The sequence below is a fragment of the Manacus vitellinus genome, unplaced genomic scaffold, assembly GCF_001715985.3.
Source record: "Manacus vitellinus isolate BGI_N305 unplaced genomic scaffold, ASM171598v3 scaffold_41_pilon, whole genome shotgun sequence".
Lineage (NCBI taxonomy): Eukaryota > Metazoa > Chordata > Aves > Passeriformes > Pipridae > Manacus > Manacus vitellinus.
Window position 1 is genome coordinate 1,467,278 of NW_021940545.1, and position 20,365 is coordinate 1,487,642.

The 20,365-nt window shown below is 52.6% G+C and overlaps 1 protein-coding gene and 1 long non-coding RNA gene across 2 annotated transcripts in view; one reads left to right on the forward strand and one right to left on the reverse strand.

Annotated features, from left to right (window-relative positions):
• Positions 1-20,365, forward strand: part of KIRREL3 (kirre like nephrin family adhesion molecule 3) — a 359,934-nt gene that overhangs the window by 9,997 nt on the left and 329,572 nt on the right. The gene's annotated exons all lie outside the window — the stretch shown is intronic.
• On the reverse strand, positions 8,138-10,293 carry LOC108640729. The gene is made up of 3 exons (XR_001921428.1): positions 10,160-10,293; positions 8,651-8,978; positions 8,138-8,251 (listed from the first exon to the last, which is right to left on the reverse strand). It is a non-coding gene; the product is annotated as an uncharacterized LOC108640729 (long non-coding RNA).

The window sequence follows — 20,365 nt, forward strand, 5'->3', positions numbered from 1 at the left end:
AGCAAACCAGGAGGGGAAGTGCTAACCAGGGAAGGCTGGTTTTCCCTGGGGATGAGCAGGGGATGGTGGGAAGGAGAGGGGATAAGAGTGCAATAAATACCTCACAAAAAAGGACCTTTGCAATTGCCACGTGTCCCTTGCCCACGTCTTTAGGGTTGTAGCAAACCTTTCCCCCAGCAGGCTGAGTTTTCCCTGCAGCAGGCAGGATTCTCCCCATGGTTTGGCTTTCTCCCAAGCACAGCAGAGGTCTGTGCAGTGCTCTTAACCCGTGCAAGTTGCTGCTGACTTGAGCAGATCCGAGTTGTCGTCCCAGAGGGAGCATCTGGTTCAAAATCAGGAAGAAAAGTTGAACTTTTGAAACTTGTTGAAAAGCAGGAAGCATCCAAGAATTATGGATTGAAGGCTTTGAAGTGGACCTGCCAAAAATACTGTGTTTTGATATCTGAAATGTGAACCTGGAGCTCAGGAAGGGTTTTCTGTGCCCCAGGGATGGCGAGGTCACTGTGGGGGATGAAGGGATGCTGGGAAGCTGCTGTAGAAACCATTGGACTGTCGACTGCTGGTTCTTTGGGGTTTGGAAATGGGTTGCAGGTCTCTTCCTGCCTTTGGCCTCGCCGTGGTGGCTCTCACAACGTGCCAATTTGTCACAGTATATTTAATTCTAAACCAGTGTTAAGCTGATCTGTGTGTCTGTAAAGCACCTTGTGTTAGGTTTGATAAAATTACGTTTTATTGTCTAACACAGTTTATTTCTCTTGGTCTGGTTGCATGTTTTTATTACCTGTTTCCTGTGCACCGTGAGGACATTGAGTACCAGCAACTGCCTCACTTGCTCCTCTCTGAAAGCACCTTAAAATCAGCTCATAATTGCTGGAAACTATGGGAAGACTTTAAGGGTGCCACTGATATCCATCTGGCACTGGAGCATTGAGCAGGTAAAGAAAGGACCTAAGAGGCAATTGAAGAGATTGATGGGCAGTAACGGGTGTAATGGCAATTTTTGGCCTGTGTTTTTAATACAGTGATTGACGACAGGCCCAGCTGGAGCCCCCGTGCGGAGACCCAGGGATGCAGTTAAATTACAGAGGCTTCTTAACTTAATGAGGCCTGGTAATAAAAACCAGGCATAATGAGCAAAGGATAACGGTACCATTATGCTCTGAGTGCTGAGCAGAGAGCTGAGCAGGCAGGGCCAGGGTGTGCTTGGGGTGATCTCACTGGGAGGAAGGGCTTTCCTCACTGGGAGGGAGGTGAGGAGGTTGGGAGGCTTGGGAAGAATGGTGATGTTCTTACCCATGAAGGAATGAGCAGGTGGAACACCATCTGTGGTTGATCCTCCATGCTTTTGGTTTTATTTGTAAGGTTTTGGGCAACTCTCTGCTCCATGTTTCATTCCCTTTATGTAACCCTGGGGAAGTCCAGGTGGGTTCCTACACAGACACTGTGACGAGGGGGTCAGATTTTGTGCCACGAGGGAAAAACAGTGGGAATTTAACAGCCTGGAGGAAGGACCTGCAGGGAATAGATGGGTGGGCTCTGGGAGGTTGGGCAGAGCTGCAGCAGGCTCATGTCACAGCTTGATTTGGAGCTGGGGCTGGGACCCTTTAGGGGGTGGAGGTGGGAGGTGGATTAGTGTCTGCAGAGCAGCTCGGTGTGTGCCGCCGGTAAATGGAGTTAAACCTGAGCGAGTTCTAATCTAATAATGAAAGGAAGAGAAATAAGTGTTCTCAGTGATGCATGCCCCCTCACAGTGAGTACTAATTGAAAACAGATATTTACTTTAAAATGAAAATGTAATACGATAATGGTGGGTTGAGGATTTCTCACACGTAGGAGGGAGCAGCGGGCACACACAGCCTCCCCTGCCCTGCCCGGGCTCTGGGTCCCATGGGAGCAGCACCTCCCGTGCCAGGGGGCTGCTGGGCCTGCCAGCCTGGGGACAGGACCTGGGGCTTGTGCTGGAGCAGAGCTCAGAGCCTTACTTAGCCAAAATCAGGAGCACTGGGGTCCCTTCAGCTGGCCTGGGGCTGCAGGAGACCTCCCAAGCTGGGCTTTTGTCTTTCCTCCTGTTCCTTGCAGACCTTCCCCAACCAAATCTCCATGGAAGGAGAAGTGAAGCCTTTCAAGGCTGGGGAAGCATCACCTCCCTTGTCACTGAGATGAGGGGCTGGACAGTGGTGGTGACCCTCTTCCTGATGGTCTCTGGTGCTCAAGACTCACCTTGAGCTGGCCCATGTCCCTGGCTTGGCAGGTGACCTGCTCAGTGCTGGAGAGACCTCGGCTAATGCTGCCTTTTTGGGGGCTGCTGGAGGAGGATGAGAGGCGTATTTACCCCCTCAAGCCAGTCTGAATTAGTGCTGATCCCTTGGGGAGAGCCTTGTCTGTGACTGCTGAGACTTCAGCACCCCTCCTTGCCTCTTGGTCTCTGTTTGTCCACCCTCCCCTCCTGCCTCCTTGTTCTTCCCTCCCTGTTCCAAACAAGTTGTCACTCCAGAGCCAGAGTCACAGTGTTTTCCAAAGCACTTTGGAGCACAGCTCAGGGCAGTGGCACTGGTGGCCATTCCAGGACCCTCCCTGCCAGGAGCCCCCCAGGCCCTGCAATCTTCTGAAGGAAGTAGCCTGGCCCTAATCCCTTTGTGCAGAGTTCCTGCCTCTTTCTTCCTATGGGTGCGTTTGTATAATTTGCATTTTGCACTCTGATCGTATGCACAGAATTCAGATTGAAATGGGGGCTTGAATAGATTTGCATGCTAATGAGGCACTGGCTTTATTTGTTTATTTGGAGCCCTCTCAAGCAGGCAGCAGTGCTGGAAAGCAGCTCCTGCAGCTCTGGTGGGGACAGAGCTCTCCAGCAGCACGAGGACCCTCATTTTTATCCCCAGACCCACTTACCAGCTGTGCACAAGCAGTTGAAATGGGTGGTCTCTGCTCCAGCAGCCCTTGGCTCAGTCCTTCTCAACCCCTGTGGAGCAGCAGCGTGGAGACCAACAGTTCCAACCCATCTTAACTAACCAGAGATGCCTCCTTAAGGTTATACTGGTGTTACCTGGGTCTGGCCTTGCCACTGAGTGAGGTGCAAACACTCCTGTGTCAGGGCTGGTTACACCCAGCACGAGCCCCTCGCTGATGGGTGTGATGGTCTGTGAGCCAACAACGGGAGCGTGTCCCGTCCTCTCCTTGACTGTGCAGTGCTGCTCAGGGGGGCTGGGCCCTGCTGGCCACGGCTCCCCGTGTTCCTCAGCAGACCATGACCCTTCTCTTCGTGACAGGGCCGTTATTCCTGGTGTCTTTCAGCAGCTGACCTTGGGCTGTTGCATCAGTGCTGCCCATCAATCCTGCGCCGCTGCCAAATCCAGCTTCCCCTGGTGCTCCTGTGCTCCCTCAACGGGAGCCTTCCAGCCTCTCTTAGTCAGCAATAGGTCCTGGAAATATTGAGCAGGAGAAGCCAAGGGCTGGGAGAAAACCAGTCCCCCAAACTCTACGCCAGTATGGGGAGGAAAACAAGACCCCACAGCCCAGGTGCTTCACTGACCGGCAGCACCACAACCCTTTGCTATGCTCTGGGTCCCAGCAGATAGACCCGGCTTAGGGCTCAGTGCTGAGCCTTTCGTGCCAGCTCTGCCTCCCCAGATGACTCCTGCTGCAGCCACTGCCACTCTGAACACGGGCCAAGGCAGGCCTTCTGAAATGGCAGCAGGAATTGGGTCACATCGTGCTGCCCCAGGAGAGCGAGTTCCTCTCCGAGCAGTCTGGCTTCCAGTTATTATTTTACAGGGGATGTTGGAGCTTGATAAGGGAGCTCTTCTGACTGCCAGTGGGGCTTATTTGGGGCTTATTGGATGCTCCAGTTTAGATTTTAATATAGTCAAAGGTGACTTACAACTTTAATATGAATTTTAAAACCGATTGCTCGAGTTGTGTTTTTTTTTATCTGCGTTAAAGCAGATTAATCTCAGCCTTCCTTGATCCCGCCGGTAGCTTTTCTCTCCCCACTTGGAGACACACGTGGTGTGTGTCGCACCAACAAAGGCCGAGGAGGAGGATGTTTGTGTGGCGATAAATAATTGTCGCGGGGCCGCTTTTCTTGCGGAGAAATCTCCGCTCTCCGAGCCCGACAATGGCATCAGTGGGAGCTCCTGCTTTTGTACGAGGCTCCCGCCTCAGCCTGCAGAGCGGGGCTTTGCCAAACAATGTCTGGCTTTGTGCTTCCCAGGGAAAGCTGCTCCTCGCCGCTGGGTTTGTCCCCGGTTCTCCAGGCTCTCCACCGCCCGCTTTGTGCCGTCGCGGTTCCTCGCTCTGCTGCTTGCGAGGTGTTTTGTGCCCGAGGTGACAATCCTGAGTGGGTTGAGAAGGTGGCCTCGGGGCAGTGGGGTGGGCTGTGGTGAGCTGGAGTGGAGTCCTTGTCCTGCTTCTGGCTCCTTGAGCATCCTCGGGCGGAGGATCCAGCCGGGAATGTTCTGCCTCTGGGCACCTAATTCGTGGTGTTTGGAGCCCCTGTGAACACCGGGGGTTTGCCTGATGCTTTGGGTAAATGTCACACCTTTCAGGGTGACCAGCTGGGTACCCAAAACCGAGCAGCTCTTGGCCAAATTCAGCAGTGCTGCTGGGCTGCCTGAAGCAGAGGCTGGTGCTCTCTGGCACTTTTCTAAGTAATCCCAGAATCATGGAATGGTTTGGGTTGGAAGGGACCTTAAAGCTCATCCAGTTCCACCCCCTGCCATGGGCAGGGACACCTTCCACTAGCCCAGGTTGCTCCAACCCCCATCCAACCTGGCCTTGGACACTTCCAGGGATGGGTAATCCCAAATCATGTGGTTTAAGTGAATCCCCTTGACTTGATGGCTGGACTTGATCTTAAAGGTCTTTCCAACCTTAACAATTCCACGTTTCTATGACTTAGCTCCAGGTGACCAGCTGTGTTGCCACAGGTGCTCTGGATTTAGGAGCAGCCTTGTTGGTGCTGCCAGTCTGGACCATCAGTGGGCAGCTGGGCTTTGGAATTAGAAGACAAGGGTCAGAACTGTGGCTCTGGAGATGTGTGGGCGTAAATCTTCGTGTCCTGAGCATTGGTCAGCCTGTGTACCAGTGGCACTAATTAATTTTACCCCAAATAACGAGTTTACACTTTACTGGGCTGGGAGTGTTCCCTGTACCTCAGGCAGTGATTGCAGGAATCAAATGCTCTGCAACCAGCCTTTAGTTTTTTCCTGGTTTGTTGGGGGATGGCACTTCACTGACGGTCCATGCTCTCCAAAATTCCTCCCCAGTGCTGCCTGCAGCTTTTCTCCTGCCAGCCTTACCCATAACTGCTTTTCAGAGCTCGTTATTCCGTGCCCAGTGCTGCATATCAACGTGCTGGATTGGTGGGCTGGGAGCTGGGTGAGCTGGGTGGGTCTGACAGTGGCAGGGGAGGGAACTGAGGCACAGGGAGACCCCCGTGAGTTGGTGCCACAGCTCGGGGAGGGGGGGAAAACAGGAGGGTTTGCTCGCTGGAGCTGCCCCATGTGTGTCTGCTTCCCAAATTCCAGCCTGAAATAGGGACCCACCAGGTGTTGTGTTGGCTCAGGAGCCGAACGGGAGCGACGAGGCAGCGACGAGACTGAAGAGCCTTTAAAGGCAAGACTTGACACCGCACGAGCGAGTGCCGAGCAGCAGCCACATAAATCCCATTTGTTTTACATTTCAGAGCTTAATGAGACAGAAATCGCATGGCAATTGTCACATGTGAAGGCAGAGATGGCTGCTTTGCCTTCAACTGCAGCAACCACCGTCTGCAGCTCCGAGGAAGCCGTGATCTCACCCACCCTGTACCTGCAAAGTGCTGCTGGCCTGGAGCTCAGCACCAATCCTGGGGGTTTATAACCCCCCTGGCCTGGAGCTCAGCACCAATCCTGGGGGTTTATACCCCCCCTGGCCTGGAGCTCAGCACCAATCCTGGGGGTTTATAACCCCCCTGGCAGCCACACCAGCCTCACACCTTCCCCAGAATAGTCAGCACATCACATTCTTCACGTAGAGAGTCATAGAATGGTTTGGGTTGGGAGGGAAATCAAGTCCAGGAAGGCGATTTTTGTGTGGTTTCACTGGGCTGTGGGTGTTGAAAACCTGTGGGGTGTCTTTTGGGGTGATTTGTAGGAATTTTAATAAGACCAAGTACAGGGTGCTGCACCTGGGTCAGGGCAACCCTTGGGATGGATCCAGGCTGGGATGAAGGGATGGAGAGCAGCTCTGGGAGAAGGACTTGGGGGTGCTGGTGGGTGAGGCTGGACATGCCCTGGATGTGTCCTGGGCTGATCCCACAGCGTGGGCAGCAGGACAGGGGGGGATTCTGCCCCTCTGCCCCTCAGGTGAGACCCCCCTGCAGAGCTGCCTCCAGCCCTGGGGAACAGCACAGGGAGGACGTGGAGCTGCTGGAGAGAGTCCAGAGGAGGCACCAAGAGGATCAGAGGGCTGGAGCAGCTCTGCTGGGAGGAAAGGCTGGGAGAGCTGGGATTGTTCAGTCTGGAGGAGAGAAGGCTCTGAGGCGACCTTAGAGCCCCTTCCAGGGCCTAAAGGGGCTCCAGGAGAGCTGGAGAGGGACTGGGGACAAGGGATGGAGGGACAGCACAAAGGGGAATGGCTTCCCACTCACTGCCAGAGGGCAGGGACAGATGGGATATTGGGAAGGAATTCTTGGTTGGGACAGTGGTGATGCCCTGGCACAGGTTGCCCAGAGAAGCTGTGGCTGCCCCAGCCCTGAAGTGTCCAAGGCCAGGCTGGACTTAGAGCAACATGGTCCAGTGGAAGGTGGAAGGGGTGGAACAAAATGAGGTTTAAGGTCCCTTCCAACACAAACCCTGCTAGGATTCGATGTGCTTTGCCCACCAAGGGATGGAAACATTCCCAGGAATCATCTCAACCTGGGTTAACCATCAGGCTTTGCCCCTTTTATCAGGTAACCCTATAGCTCCTTAAGATGAGCTGAACAATAGCAAGATATGAATGCCAAGGATGCATTAGCTCGGGTAACTTTGCTTCATCTCTGCTAATTTGTGCCTTCGCTCTCCAGATAATGTTCATAAATTGCTAAAGCAGTATTTTAATATTAACATAAGCTACAGTCTCTGTGACAACTGTTAAAGAATGGGTTGTATTTGGAGCTCTGAAATTGATTTTTTTTTCCCTCCCCTTGTCTGTCAGAACTGAAAAACTGCAGATGAAACGCTATGTTGGGTTAGCTGAAAACAAGACCAAAAATATTTGTTTCAGGTCAAATGAAACATTTCATTTGATATGATACGTTCTTTGTTCAGACTTAAAAAACCTTTTTTAAAGTAAATTAACTTCAGAGATGTCTTGGGGGGGAAAAAAAGTCTGAATGTTTCATGTAGATGGAAAAATGTCTAAATAAAACACTTTCACTCTTGACACCCACTCCTCCCCTTTCAGTCTGAACCACTGAATGGGTTTGATGGCAGCTCATGAATAGCATCAGTTGACCCACATCTGGGTTGGAATTATTGTGCCAAAGACACAAGGAAAGAGTTCATGAGTCATTTTTTTAATGGGTATCTCGGTAGGTGAGAGAAGTTCTGAAATGATACGTGTGAAGGAATAATGGGGCCCTCGTTAGATGACTAAATCTTATTCTTAATCATCCTGGGGGCGAGGAAGAGGGGAAATTGTGAGTTAGAGAAGTTGTGGGTGAATAGTATTTTGCAGCTGGCCTGGAGCTCTGGGGGGGCTGGGCTGGGTTTTAGGAGAAGGTTCTTCCCCAGAGGGTGGTCGGGCACTGCCCAGGCTCCCCAGGGCAGTGGGCACAGCCCCAAGGCTGCCAGAGCTCCAGTAGGGTTTGGATGATCCTCTGGGGCACAGGGTGGGGTTGTTGGGGTGTCTGTGCAGGGCCAGGGGTTGGACTGGATGATCCTTGTGGGTTCCTTCCAAGGCAGGTGATCAAACACAGGCTGCCTTGAAACCCAGCTGGGTCATCCCTGGTGTTGAACTCCAGCCTCGTGGGGTCCTTTCCCATCAGGAGGCTCCAGGATGGGGCAAGTCAGGGATTCCCTGGGTCACCAAACCCCTGCTGCTCATCATCCTTCATCAGCAGTTCCCTCAGAATGGGAAGTGCTTCCTAGTCCTGATGAATCCTTGCCAGGATATTTGAGACCTTCCCAGTGGGATGGGAAACTCCCCTTCTCAACCTCCCAAGTCCTTTGTTGTAAAGCAGCAGGAGAAAACCCTCCTGGGATCTGCTGCCTCTTGTTGTGGTGTCCTAAGGGTGAAGTGAGCAAAGGCTTGGTTGGAAAATAATTCAGGCAGGACCTTTTTACCTGGTCCAGGTCTTCTCCTGAGCAAGTGCTGTTTCTCTGGGCACATCCCTTTGGATGCATCTCTTCCAAGTTTGCGCCAGGAGTGCTGGGAAGTGTAGTAATTGAGCACTTGCATTGTTCTGGACATAGCAACTAATGATTTTTTCTGTATGATAATGCATCTTCATTACTCTGGGGAAATCATTTGCTCCTGTGAAGACAGGCCTCTCATTCCTGGGTTAAGGGGGAAGAGACTAATGGCTTAATTAAGAGGTTGGAGAGAAAAATCTGTCTTAACTCTTTTTTTGTGCGTGTGTGTTTGAGGAGGACTGCGGGGAGGGAGGTTGTGCAGGAAGCCTCACCTAGTGGAGCTGTTTGGGACCCCTGCATCGAGCAGGGGACACAAATTCCAGGTCTTCAGTGCTTCACCCATGTCTCCCATGAGCCCTCTGGAGGAGCCTGGCGTGGGCCCGGGCTGCGGCTCTTTGTGGCGAGCGCGGAGATTTATCCTTGTGAGAGGGGAATGTTATTTAAATCTGCACATTTCGCAGGATGTGAAAGCAGCTCCACGTAATCTACAGCCTCTCCCTCCGCTGGGACCGCTCTATTAACATCTTTCATTTGTGGAGTTGGATGCTTTGCAGCTCCTTTCAGCGGTGATAATCCAGCAAAGAGCCCGCGCTGTTCACCCTGCGGGATTTATGGAGCCAGAGCCTGCCTCTGAATTTCCGTGCTGGCTTTGGCCAAACGCAGACATATCACACAACCAGCAGCTTTAGGAACACGCTGGTTCAGGCTTTTGCTGTGGTGGGGTGCAGGGTGACCCGTTTGGGGCTGATTTGGGGACCCTTTGGGGAAGGAATGGAAAGGTCTGAGCGTGTCTGATGGTGACTGCTCTCCCAGGCTGCATCCCAAGGGGAACAGTGGGGAAAAGCCCTTTCATGGGAACAGGCAAACAGCTTTAAGCAGAGTCAACAGGAGCAGTGGGGTTTTTAGGGTGGAGGAGACTTGTGTCCCTCCATCCAAGTGTTTGAACAGAGGAGTGGCAGCACAAGGCATCTCATCGTGAATCACAGAATCATCAAGGTTGGAAGAGACCTTCAAGATCCAGTCCAACCATCACCCCAGCACCACCATAACCACCCCTAACTCATATCCCCAAGGGCCACACCCAGACACCTCTTGAACCCTTCCAGAGAGGGTGATTGCACCTCCCTGGACAACTTCTTCCCACACCCCATGAGCAAAGCCATCCTGAAATGAGCACTGCTGCACCTCCTTTCCTGGGCTGGGCCCTCCTCGGGTGACTGGGCTCATGAGTGTCTCTGTGGTGGGATGTGGATGCCAATAGTTTTCTTACACACGAGGCTGGGTGGAGCCTCTGGCTTGGCTGAGGCAGGTCAGGTCAGGGAGTTGGGTTTTACCGTGAGCCTTCCCCTTTCCCTGCTCCACCTGCAGTGCCTCCCAAACCAGAGGGCAGAGCACTCCTCCCTGTGCCAGGGAGCAGAGCAGGGGGAGCCTGGCAGCTCCCAGCTCGATGGGCACATCCCAACCAGTGCTCCTGAGGTGATGTTTTGGCTCCTGGAGGTGCCCAACTGGGCAGCCCCTGAACACACACGTGCATCTCCCCCCTCGGCTCAGCTCCCCCAGCTCCTCTCTCCTCGTGTGACACAATTAAATATTAACACCAGTAAACACTTTAGTTCATCTGCACAGCCCTGGCTGCCCAATTATCCTCCTGCAGGGCTGTCAGACTGTGCCAGTTGCTTCCCTGGGTGCTGACAGCCTTTGGGCTCCACGGCAGGGAAAGCCCTGCTCTCCAAACCTCTCTTCCCACCTTTCTCCTGCAGCTCCCCATGCCTTGGGGTTACCTCAGTGTGAGATATCCCAGGGCACTGTTGGCCTCTCTGAGCCTTTTCAAAGGGCCACAAAGAGCTGTTTGTTCTTCTACAGCTGTTTTGCAGGTATTGACAGGGGAATAAAGGGGGGGGTTAGGTGATGGCTGCTTAGTAACCTGTAAACACAGGGCAGAGCTGTTGTTGTCTGTGACGTGCACAAGAGGTTCTTCATTCCCTGGAGCTGCAGGATGGTGCTGCTGCAGCTTGGGGGGGATCTGCAGCCCCCCAGAAATCCTCACTGCCTCCCTGAAGGTGGCATTTTGCTGCTTTCACAATATTGGAGTTAAGGCTTTAGCTCCTCACCCTTAGAACCGTGGTGTGGAGCCTTTCCCCAGCCCCTGCACCAATATTGAGGGTGCCCTTCTGGGAACTCGACCCTCTTCTTGTGTTTTTATGCAGCTGATGAGATTTTGCTGACAAATGAAGGGAAATTGCTGCATCCAGCTCTCATGGCCTCTGTCAAGCAGAGCTGGTTTGGGGGTTTTTTTGTTGCTTTTGTGTTCTTGCCTTTCAGGGCCTTGACATTCAGCGGAGTCCATTTGCAAGAGGGATGGGACAGCAGGATTTTACTGTGGTTTCAAAAGACATTTTAAGTGCTTGAACTCCTGCCATCACTGAGTTACACGCCTGGGTCTGGCCTTGACTGTGCAGGTTGAATTTCTTGCTCTGATTTCCAAGGCAGGCAGCATTAGCAGCTTGTCCTCAGCCAGACAGATCCGGGGAGCAGCTAATGGGGTTTCTCTTTTCTGTGCTGTCCCAGACCTTGGCATCTGAGCTGGGCAGTGGGAAGAGCAGCTGAGCAGTGAGGAGTCTCTGAGCTGCTCCTGGGCTGAGATCATCAGCCTGGGCAGAGTTTTGCCCCAGAACAAAATCCAGCTCGGAATTTTTTCTGGTCTCCATTAAAACTTCTTCCCCATTGGGATTGCTATTGACCAGGCTCTCTCAGGCTGTATTTCCTTCCTGGATCAATAAATCTCACTATTGATTGCAAAATAAGTTGGTACCTTGGAAGCACAGTGGTTCTGGCTCCAGCAGGCAGCTCAGGGCCCTGCTGCTGCTGGAGATCCCAATCCCAGTTCCCACAGGTTGGATCTCCCATGGTCAGTGTCTGTGTCTGCAACCCCACCTCTCCCTCTGGAAATGGGAAATATTCCCCTCTCCCCTCCAGAGGAAAGCAGGTAGATATTTGTCTGGACTTGGAAGTGCTTCAGCTGAAGGGAGCAGCCTGAATTTGTTGTCTCACAGGGGAAGAGCTCCTGTTCCCCTGCAGAGATGCTGTGATCCCAGTGATCCCATCTCTGCCTGGCACCAGCTCGGAGTGCAGCTGGAGATCACCCCTGTGGCTCCCTCACCTTCCTTGGGATGGCTCCCAACCCTCCAGCTGGCAGAGGGTGCTGGCTGCAAACTGCAGGCTCTTTGAGGCAAGAGAGGAAAACTGCTCCTTCAGCCTTCCAGGAATCTCTCATGGCACGTTGGAGCTGCCCAGGTGGGAGTCTTCTGGAAACCTGAGACCTCAGTGCTGCCTTCTGAGTCCTTCTGCAGGATCTGACTGGAGCCATCCTTGGTTATTTCTTTATTCCCCCCAGTGCTTTGCATGGTAGAAGCTGCTCCTCTCCACAGAGTTGTTCTGAGCTGGTTTCAGAGCTGGTGAGTGGCCCAGCAGCCTCAGCCATCCTCACCCCCTCGCCTTTGCTCCCCAGCACCTTGTTTCCCAGCCCAAGGACACCTCCTGGAAAGCCAGTTACTAAAGCACAAATCCCTCTGGGCTCGACAAACTTGTCCCTGTGGTGGCTTTTGTCCTGTGTGAGGGGTTTCCTGAGAAGCTTTACTCTCTCATACCAGCCCCAGATCGTGCAGGCTGAGCTGGCTCAGCAGCAGCTGAGGCATCAGGCAGGATCAGGATCCCCTGTGAAATCTGTTGGGAGTAATGAACCACAGATGACTCTGTTTTCTGAATCGATACCGAGCTGCTGTTTCTAGAAAGCTGCCAAGCACACAAATGTGAGGTTAGAGATGGAAAAGCACTTCCAGGGGGAGCTGGGAAAGCTGTTGGTGCTGTCAAACGTCTCTGCTTTGCACCCAAGAGGCTTCTGTGTTGCTGTGTTGGACGAAGTGTCTGCTCCTGTTTTCTCCCTTGTTCCTTCCAGATCCTGGGAGGTTTAGTGCAGTTCACACTTGCAGAGCACTTGGGTAGAGCGTTCTTGAAAAGTGCAAAATATTTATTAGTATTTGCATAGCAGCCCCTGACCTGCTGTGAAGAAGCAGCCCTTCAGCTCTGCTGAGTAAATATACCTTCATTAAATAAAACTCTGCCTGTGCTGCACTGAACTGCTCTGTCTCACCTTCATCTGCTTTTTCATGTGTAAAAAGTCTTAGGAGTGTTTGACTTTAATGAATTTTGAGCATGCAAAGTGCCTGCCTGGCCCGAGGCAGGGCAGCGTTTTGACCCTGGCAGTGCTGGTGACAGGTCTGAGCAGCATCCAGGGGGGCTGCTGACAAGGGATTTGCTTCAGGAGCACCTGTGCAGCCAGTTTAGAAGTGGCCTCATGGCTGGAAACCTGCAAAATGACAGGTTTAGGGTGGTGCAGGGGTGATTCCCAGCTTGGTTTGCAGGATGGGGGCATTGTCTGGGGCTGGGACAGGGCTGCTGGTGCTGGGGCATCACACCCCCCAGAAACCCTCCCCTAGTGCTGCTGCTGCAGAGCTCTTCAGGCTGCAAATGGGATGCCAAGGCTTTAGATGCTCTTGGTGGCCCATAAAATCTTCTTGAGCCTGACATGACGTTAAAGCTTGAAGAGGAACTATTTAAAGCAGAGTGTTCTCACAGGTGCTCGAGTTCGGCTTAATGCTGCTCTTGCTGCAGTTAAGTCTAGTTCAAACAAACTTTGTTCGACACTGAAAAGGCTCTGAGAACATCCCCCTCTCCCCCCCAGAGGAAAGCAGGTGGATATTTGTCTGAGCAGAGCCTCTGGAAGCTCTGGGCCTGGCTGTGCAGCACGGGGGCTGCAGGCATTTTCAGGCTGACTGGAGCTGTGGAGCTCGGGAGCACTGGCCGTGATCCCCCAGCCCCCAGCCTTGGCAGACACGGCAGAGCAGCTCCCAGGCAGTGCTGGGTGTTCAGGGGGTTGTTTCTGCTTTATATGTCATCGAGCAGCGTTGCAGGTTCACGGGGAAGCTGCTCGTTCTCTTCAGTGTCTTCCTTAAAAAAAAAAGTTGCACAGCTCAACATATTTCCTTGATAAATTCCTGGAGCATCCCCTCATCCTTCCCTCGTGTCACCTGACAAATGGCTCTTTTGTCTTGTGTTCCTCACTGACTTATTTGTGTTTAATGCAAGTGTGTCACAGGGAGAGGAACCCTGGCAGCACCAGCTTCTAACTCCGGGGGCTTGGTTGTCATTTGGGAGCTGAGGTTCTTTTTTTGTGCTCCTTAATTTTCATTCGAGGCTTCATTACAGATTATAAAATACAATTTTCAGCAGGTATGTCCACTTGTTTTCCTCACCTGTCAGCTCTTGGTCCCTACTGCCACACTCTTGGACTCTGGCTCGTGCACCCTCTGCCTTTGCTTCCCTCTCCTCAAGTGTTTTGTGGGAAAGCCAGATTGGGACTCTGTTCGTAGCTGTTGTACTTGGAGAGTCTTGTGAAGCTTCCCCAAACCCCAGGAATATGTGAGGGATAGAGAATAAACACCAGCTGCTGCAGTGCCACTGAATAAGGCTGGGAAAGCAAAATCCATCTGTATGTGCCAGACTCATCCCAGCCCATCCATGTTCCACCCCCTGTGCAGCCTGTTGGTCAGCAGCAGCCTTGGAGAACCACAGAATTCCAGAATGGTTTGTGATGGAATGGGAGGGACCTTAGAGCTGGTTCCCCCCCTCTTCCACGGGCAGGGACACCTTCCCCCAGCCCAGCTTGCTCCGAGTCTTCGAGGGCTCTGCAGTCACGGGCAAGTTCTTGGTGCTTCCACCCAAACTGGGATGCCAGGAAGGATCTGTGCTCCTGCTGGTTTGCTCATTAATCTGCCAAAGGTGGGATCTGCCAAAATACTCCAGAGCTGGAGTTCAGCTGGTCTGCAGCAGGAGTAGAGCTCCTAAGCAGGTGAGGAGTTTAAACCGTGGGTGTTGCTGTCACCTCTGTCTTGGAGCTGAGGGGCTGAGGGTCTCTTAGAGCAATTGGGATCCAGGTCCACTTTCTTTTTAGGCTTTTGGTGTCTGACTCTTTGGTTCTGAGCCCCCTCTAAGACAAGATTGCTTCATTTGCATGGAGCAAAGCTGCTGCCATCAGCGTCCTGCCACAGCTCTCACCAGTTTACGACAGGTGAAGGAGAATTAAACACCAAGAGGATTATAAGCAGACAAAATGCAATTACTCAGGGAGAAATCCAGTGAGATTCTGCTGAATAGCCTGTCTTAAAAGGACTTTTGGGGCTTCTTAGCTGTCTGGAAGCTTTGGGATCTGCTAAGACCGTGCCTGGAGAAAAGTAGCTGTAAGTCCCCACTTATGGGGGGGATGTAAGTCCCCAGCTCTGGGGAGGAGAAGGTTGCTGGGCTGAAGGTGATGTTGGGAGTGTTCTTTACTTAGGGATGAAGTTCAGACCCTGGCATTTGGGGCAGGGTGTGTTGCTGTGATGCACCTTTGGTGGGTTTCCACCCCAGGGAAAGGCTGTGGAGTCAATGCCTGTGTGTGACCTGCCCAACTCCAACCCCCTCTGGCCGTGTGGGTCTGGTCCAGCTGGGAACTGAGCACCTCCTGGGGGGAGGAAGAGGTGAGCTGTGCCTTTGTTCCACCGTGCCTTGGCACATCTCTGTGTTCCTGGTGGTCACACAGGGTCTGGTGACCACAAAGGAGGGGTCTGGAATAGAGGTGCACAACAGGATTTGACAGAGAAACCCTCAAAAAGTGCATTTTCTTCTGGGCAACCAACGAGATATTGGGGGAGAGCTGAAAGAAGATCTGAATGGTGTGGTGGAGCAACTTTCCCCAAGATCATCCTCCTCATCCTCCTCCTTCACCACCCAGTTGTCTTCCAGGTCCTTCCCTGGGGTTTTTCCCAGTTTCTCACCGTGCTGGGTTTTCATCTGCTGCTCCCTCCCCCCAGTCCCAGCACCATATGTCATTAAAATGCTTAGACATGTGGAAAGGGCCTTGACAGAGATTCAAGGAGACAAGGGAGACGCGGAGGAGCCGAGACTTTGTCAGATGGAATGATTGTGACATTAGCCACGCTCACCCGGGGAGATGGATCCAGCTCAGGAGGGGGACCTGGACTGACAGAGGGAGGGAGGTGGACATCGTGACACGGAGGGGAGCTGGGGAAAACCAGAGCAAATTCCAGCAGAATTCCAGCAAATGGAGTGAAAGGCAGCAGTGGGATTGGAGGACTTGAGCACCGTCCCAGCTGCAGTGCAGGGCACTCAGGGATTCTGCCTTGCCTTAAGTTTGGGAATGTTTAGCTCTGAGATCAGCAGAGGAGGATTTTCCCTCCCCTCCTCCACCCTTTGCTGTGCCAGGAGCTTGTTTGGGAACCTTTCTTCCCTGAGTGTCCTCCCACAACCCCGTGAGTAAAGCTGTTAGCCAGCTCCAGCCTCCACCTGCACCGGGTGAAGGTGGAAAAAGAACCCTGGGAGCACCTTGGGGATGGAGAAAAGTGAGTTTGTCTCCTTGTGTCGCCCTCCGGGGTGTGCCCACTGCAATGGTGGGGTGCAGGATTCCCCCTACTCCCTGCTGCTTGCACAGACCCTCCCTAAAACCCCACACCAGCCCTGTTTGCCTGGTTGTTTATCAGGGTTTGAAGGTATTTTTCCCCTGCAGAGAACACCTCTGAACTGCTTTGTGATCTTGTAAAGAAAACAAATGAAAGCAAGCCCCCCCCCCCCCCCCGCTCCCACTGAGAGAAGAAATCCAAACATCCAAACATCCATACAAAATCCAAACATCCATAGAGGTGGCAAAGGTGGATGTAGAGCCCTGAGTATTTGATATTCAGGGCAGGAAGCTGGTGGGGGAAACCCAGCGAGGAATTCCTTGTCTGGTTAATGCAAATATGCCCGTGGCTCAGAGAAATCAAACAAATGAAACCCTTGGAGCTGGGAGGGGAGAAAAAAAGCGATTCCCAAACTACGTGCAACCTGCAACAAAAACACAGCTCCTGTTGTTTGAACAGCCTGGGCTGGAGAGCGCCGGGAGGGATCCCGTCTGCGTGGGGAGGGAACAAAGGATCCGGCTCCAGGTAAATGCGAGTCATCAGCGAGCCGGGGATGACAACTGCAGTGTGGGGAATGCTCCTGCACATCCCTCCTCACCCCCTCGGTGGGAGCTCGGGAAGGGCTGGTTTGGTTTCTTTAGGAAGGGCTGGAGGCTGCGAGGCTCCAACCAGCGAGGGGGAACTCCAGCTGTGCCTGCCCAGCCCGGGGTGGAGGCACTGGGAGGCTGCCCCGCCCCGGGAAGCTTTCCTTTAAAATATCCTGCTTGGAGAACACCGGGATGTCCTCTCAGGTGGCTGAAGATGGGGCGTTCCCACCGGGGCTGTAGAAGTCTCTTGCCTTTATTTTCCCAAGTTTCCAGTGTGTTCCTTGGGGGATGTGGTGAGCTGCCTTTGAATGTCAGGGCAGATGTTTGCTGCTGGGCAGGTGGTGCTCTCAGAGAGGCTGGGCAGGGATGGCTGGTGTGCTTTTCACTGGGACCTGGGCACAGAACCATGAAATATCCTGAGCTGGAAGGGATCATGGAGTCCAACCCTTTAGCCCTGCACAGGGCAACCCAAAACCCCACCCTGTGCCTGAGAGCATTGTCCAAACAGTCCCTGAGCTCTGCCAGCTGTGCCCATTGCCCTGGGATCCTGTTCCAGCCTGTGTTACCAGCCCTTTGGAGTGTCTGATTTCTGTCCTGGTGGCTGATCCCTGGCTTTCTTTCCCCTCTCCCCAGCCTCCCAGCACAGTGGGATTGCTTTGGATGAGTCACTCCACAGACAGCCTGTTATTTTTCTGCGAGTAGCCTACATAGAACAAACTTTGTACTCTTAAGTGAGCAGGGAAACGTTCTTAGGGGAGACGGGCTCAATTTGTTTAACACTGTAATTCACTGTTAGAAACCTCTCTCTTTTGTCACAGACAGAGGCACTGGATGCGTCAGCCTTTGATCTCAGCGGCTGATCTTCTGCGTGTAAGAAATTTCAGCAACACTTTAAATTATGTGTCTGAGATACCCATTACCAACATGTTGCACTCAGATTTAGGGAGACTGTTGAGTAGGAGATAAATAGTACATGAGGTGCCTTTTAAAATAGTTTTATTATGCCAGTATTTTTCTTCCTGAGATGCTCTTAAGAACTGGGAAACTGCTTTTCCTTTCCTGCCACTTTAAAAAATGCTCCACGAGCCTGAGTTTATGGTACTCTGCCTAATTTGATAGATGTTGATAAATAGCACGTCTTATAACTAGTGGCTTTGGGGCTAAGTGTGCTTCGTGGCTGGCTTTGGGTTTGCTTCTTGCTCTGCAATTAATTCCTCGGTGACCTTGAGCATATTGCTTCAAAGCTGTCTCATTTTACTGTCTTATCTCCAAATGAAGTCCCTCCATTTGGAGAGGGAAGCCTAACAGAAATCTCTGCTGGCAGCTGGGAGATCACCTGGCTGTGTGCAGCAGAGGCAGCCCGGGCTTGCATTTCACCCTCCGGTAACACGTCGCGCTCTGTTGTGTTCCATTGGAGTTAAATCCAGCATTTTGCTCTCATCTGTCAGGCTCCTGCACTAAGGAGATTCACCTTGTTGCTTTTACACAGCTTCAGGTCCCTCTGCTTCACTTAATGGGATTGTCTGTCCAGGAGACAGCTCGGGGAAAATTTAAAGATGTGCTTTCTGCCTCCTGTGTTCTCACTGTTGCCTGCCCGGGAAAATCTGCCGGAGAAGATCTCCCAGGGTGCAGCAGGGAGTGCTTGGGAAACACACCCCCAGACTTCTTCATTTCCTCTGGAAGTGTCCACCCAAGTGCCAACTGCATTTTAAAATCGAGCTTTAGGCTGAGAGTTTGGACTCCTCTGCTCTGTGTGTGCGTGAGGTGGAAAAGAGGTGGGTCACCAAGACGATGGAATCATGGAATTGTTCATCATTATGAAGTAATAAAGATGTTTGGGGGATCAAACGAGTAGCCCTGGAGCTGGGAGAGGCTGTGGCTGGTTTGGTAAGGGCACAGCACTGTAAGTGAAGGAGGGAAGGTTTAGATTGGAGGGAAGAAATTGTTCCCTGTGAGGGTGGGGAGGCCCTGGCACAGGTTGCCCAGAGAAGCTGTGGACTCCTCATCCCTGGGAGTGTCCAAGGCCAGGTTGGACAGGGCTTGGAGCAACCTGGGCTAGTGGAAGGTGGTCTTTAAAGTCTCTTCCAACCCAAACCATGCTGGGATTATAGGAGTCCATGAACTTGGAGCTGTCTGGGGACTTGCTGTGGGTTTGGTATCAGCTCCCCTGTCCCTGGTGCCCCAGACTGAGAGCTTTTGGGTCTGGTTCCTGCTGATGACTTGAGTTAGCAAACAGCAGCAGGCAATGCTGTGGGAACAGCTCCTGCTCCTAGAGCCCTTCCTTCTGCATCCACATCTCCAGCCACCCACCCCCTAAACGTGGTGGTTGAACCCCTCTAATCACCCACAGCAGCAGAGGACTCTGCTCTACAATCCTTGACAAATCCAACGGCGTGACAAGAGAACATTTTTCCAGAGCTAACAGCGTAATTTCCAGGCTGCTGTTCTCCTTTGAAATCCTGTGAATGGGATGGGAAGGGTCAAATTTGGAGCTTTTAGCTACTTGAGCTCCAGCTTTGATTTTTCAACAGGCTGTGCTTGTGTTTCGTTCGCGGCCAGCTGCAAAGGAGAGGGTTCCAGGGTGCACTCAGGAGCGTGGTCCTGCTCCTCTCACTCTTCCCCGTTGGATTTAGAGCCCCAGTGATGCCTGTTACTGCTGTTAACAGGTGACTGAGTCATCTTTGAGTGTATTGGCCTCAGCACAAAGAGGTAGATGCTAAAAGGGGGATTGTTTTGCTAAATGGGAGCTCTGAGCACGTTGTGGTTTTGCTCCGAGGAGGGGTGTGTGCTTCTGGAGGCACAGACATGGAGGAAGGGATGAAAAGAGTTACCTCAGGTGAGCATTAAAAGCAGAGACACACTGATTGCTGGGTGCCTGTGGTTTTTCCAGCAGTCTTTGTGTTCTGCCTGGAGCTTTCCCCTTCTGCAGCACGGGGGTAACGAAGCTTTCCCTTTGACGTGCCCCAAGAGCTTCAGGAGGGAAAAAACCCCCCCAGTAGGTGCAAGAATCTCTTCCTGTGGCTCATTACTTGGTGTGTCTGGAAATACATCAGGAGAGGGGGTGCAAAGCAGAGCTGGTTATGGGGTGCACCGAGCGTATCTGTGAGCAGAGCACCTGGAACCAGGGCTGCTCTTTACAGTTCATGATGGACTTCTTGCAGTTCCCTGCAGCTGACACAGGGAAAAGCTGGTGATATATCTGAGACAGGGAACTTTTTTGAGTGCAGCTGCTGTGGTGTGACAGGGGGTGCTGCACAGAGCAAGTTCCCAGAGGGCCCCGCGAGGCATCGTAATGAAACACAGAACCTTTCACCCTCAGCCAAAGCTCCTGCAAATTGCAAACGGGGATTAAAGGGGGAGCAGGAGCTCAGAGCCCTGTTCCTCGTGGAGCAGGACACGTGGGGAATTTTGCTCGAGCTGAATTGAAAAAGCCACGGCTAAGAAAGCAAGTGTTATGGGTCAGAGGGGCAAGTGTAATGAAACCGAGTGTGACCGTGTTCCCCAAATTAAACCCAGAGCATTTGGTTTGCAGAGAGCTCCCTGGCCGGGGTTACACTCCTGTTCCTGTTACAGAAAGCAGCCGTGCAGGATCTGGAAGGATCACAGGGCTGGAGAGGCAGTGGGAGGGGGGAGCGCAGGGGAAGGAGATCAAAAAGGGTTTGTCAGTGCAAAAATGGCACCGAGCACGACAAAGAGACAGGGAGAAGCAGAGAGTGAGACTGAGACACAGCCAAGGTGTCAGAGCAGGTTTGTCGCTGCCAGAGCCAACTGGAAGTGAAAGCGTCACGGAGAACTGGAGGCAGATCGAGCCTGTCAGGGAGATTTAACTCAGCTGAGGGCTGGAAACGCTCCCAGCCCTGTTGGACCTGGAGCAGGGAGAGGCAGG